The sequence below is a fragment of the Pinus tabuliformis genome, chromosome 6 (genome assembly GCF_031772625.1).
Source record: "Pinus tabuliformis cultivar Carrire ecotype Pingquan chromosome 6, CPIR1, whole genome shotgun sequence".
NCBI lineage: Eukaryota > Viridiplantae > Streptophyta > Pinopsida > Pinales > Pinaceae > Pinus > Pinus tabuliformis.
In genome coordinates this window covers 1,613,749,854-1,613,752,790 of record NC_142292.1, presented here as the reverse complement: position 1 = coordinate 1,613,752,790, position 2,937 = coordinate 1,613,749,854, and the positions used below count along the sequence as shown (strand labels likewise).

Here is a 2,937-nt window from a genome sequence, read left to right as displayed (position 1 = left end):
TTTGCTCAGTTTCTTTACCAGAACCGTGATTTTACAATCCAATTTCCCATGCTGAAATTGTATTATTCCAAATTTTGAAATGAATCTTAACAACAAACTGATCCATGTATTCATGCATGCCATCACAATACGTAGATAGTTCAACTAAATAATACTATATTTACGTCTATTTTTACTGATAGCATAGACTGTTTGGTAAGAGAATCCAAGAGAAATGCCAGCAAGTACATAGGACGAAAATGTCAGAATCAAGAGCAAGAAGAAAATATATTTAGATGGTAGAAAACTCCATTAGAATATGTACAATATTCTTCCATCACTGTCTGAGAAGCAGCAAGGGCTTTCTTTCTAAGTTAGGTAAGAATGCCTGGTCTTTATCATCAAAATTAGTCCCGTTGAGGTGGGTTTAAAAGTATCGACCACGATTGCTGGCAGTGGGAATGTTGCATGATGCAGCGCTGCTGAATGTATATGTTTCACAGCATTGTCACCAGCAGATCCTTCAGTAGAGCACCATATTTTCCCAGTATGATCCTTGAGGTCAACAACTAACTTGGGACCTGCAAAGTAGGCTTACTATATATCAGAAGTAGACAGTGGACACCATGTTCATTCCATATTAAGAGAGCAGACAGTGGAAACCATGCTCATTCCATATTGAGAAAGCCATAACTCAGAGCAATACCCCTACTTATATACCCTCTTTTATAGCCTAGCTGAGGGGATACCACCGTGTTAATTCATGTCTAGTAGTTAGCAAGGTTACACCCAGTTATTAGTCAGTTGTTAGCAAAACAATTGGTTACTTTATGGATCTGCTTGAAAATGTCTTTTATAGTTCGTGTTTAATTATGTTAGAGTGATAGGTTCATTGGGTTAGAGAGGAAGTACGTGAAACTTTTAAGACGCTATCTTAGAGGTGGATCCACCGAGATATTGTAAAAGACCAATTGAAAATAATAAAGTCAAGAGTATTTTTCGAGACATTGTTATCTGTATGGAAATAGTCAGGAAGATAAACAAAAGTGAAAGTTATCAAGCCTAAGCGATCATACCTTGTCATGTGAGGAGACTCAGGCAGATTAAATGCTGACAGCGCTTGTCGAGTCAACGTTTTTTGAGAAGGGCGCTTCATCAGTATGAATATCATCATGTTGCTGAATCACTAATATTGATGCACTGATTGGAACAGTTGGTGAGGCCAGCAAATCCCCAATTGGACCTAGTTCTAGACAGTCCGCAGTTTGATCCGCCAAGTCTGCCACTAGCGGGGATGGAAAATGCCCCCTTCCCACCAAAAACAGGTCGTACTTGTTGTTCTTTGCAATTGCCAGAACTGAATGCACCGTGTTGCTGATCACCTGCTCTTCATACACAATGGGTTTCCCCGCATCACTACCATCAGATGAGTGGGTTTTCTTCGTGATAGGGACTAAGGCATCTTCATCCAGAATACTCTCATGCTCTCTGTTCATTTCTGCAGTGGAAAATTTGTACTGTTGTTGTGTATCACGCTCATGGGCGGGCAGAGGAGTAAGGTTGACGAGAGTGTGGTTGAATTCTGTTCCAGGCAGGAACCTTATGACTGTGAGCGCAATGCCTAGATGCTCTGCCATTCTTCTTCCAAACACCAGAGCCTCACGATCATCTGGACCTCTGAAGAAGAGAACCGCAATGTTATGGTCTACATTGGAAGGTGCCAACTGGGACAGACCCCTAAGGCCCCTATCCACCAGGATGCTGACTAAACAGGGTGAGTTCTTCAATATCTTCTCGTTCACTGTCCTGAATCCTAGGTTCACAGACTCCAGGACACCATCAACGCGTTGGTATTTGTGGAAAGGGAGGACGATCATGGTGGCCCGTTTCTGGTCCGCAATTTTGCAGATATCCTCATGCATGTCCTGAAATTGAGAGATTGCTATCATGGGTCTGACCGCCACTTTGCTCAGCTGTCCGTACGCCTCGAATGCAACCACAATCTGGTCTTCTTCTGATCGGTTGTGGTTCCAAAACGGGAGACCATTTTTCCTTGCCTTGTGAACCATCATGATGGCAGAAGACCTTTCGGACAACTCCACTAGGTGCATAATGTAGAGGCGCAGGGCATATTTTCCAACCCCTCTGGAGGCCTCTATTAGGTTTATCATGGCTGGGATGTTCCTCGAACCATGTACACAGGCTACAATTCTCAACTCATCTGGTTTATCTCTTTGTATCTTTCTGTGCTTGTATGGGACTTGTTTCCATGCTGGTTTGTATATGGCCATTACTATTGGGATCGTGATGAATGTCGTGACCAGAGCCATCAATACAAGGATTGCAAATGTTTCGTCATTCAACACCTGTTAAAATAAAACAAACAAGGAAATGATACTCTTGTCCAGAAGATATGGAAATCACGGATCAAATATATTGCTCTGTTAAAGAAATACATGATAGGCAACTAATACGCAATTCATTCATCGCAGAATCTAAAAGTAAAATAAGCTCCAAAAGATAACCTCAGGGATCATACTGGGAAAAGATGGTGCTCTGTATGTCTATGCCCATAATACTGGAAAAACTAGTAATAATTTAACAGAAATAAGAGGCCCTACAATATGGGAGGATGCTGAAAATTTCTTCTGTCGCTCATTCAACTCTTCCCCGAGCGCTCTGCCTCCGAAAAAACCCAGTGAGGGTTTCACGAACCCTTCTTACTGCTCAGGTTTCTGGTGGTCTTTCCTCTTTCTTCAAACCAACAAATCCAAAAATCCTGTAACATGCATGATGAAACTGAAACGGTATTGAAACTGTTAAAATTGTGAAACTGTATTAAAACTAAACTATGAAACTATATTAAAACTATATTAATCTGACGACACATTATTCTTGAATCGTCTAACATTTGATCGGATGGTGCAAACTTGTGCCAAGTGGCAATTTGGGGTGTTC

The 2,937-nt window shown here is 41.4% G+C and overlaps 1 pseudogene across 1 annotated transcript; it reads right to left on the bottom strand.

Annotated features, from left to right (window-relative positions):
• Window positions 1-306: 306 nt before the first annotated feature.
• On the bottom strand, window positions 307-2,736 carry LOC149265067 (cation/H(+) antiporter 19 pseudogene; annotated as a pseudogene). Its single transcript, XR_016250636.1, has 2 exons — window positions 2,601-2,736; window positions 307-2,345 (listed from the first exon to the last, which is right to left on the bottom strand). The product of XR_016250636.1 is annotated as a cation/H(+) antiporter 19 pseudogene (transcript).
• Between the last annotated feature and the right edge of the window lie 201 nt (window positions 2,737-2,937).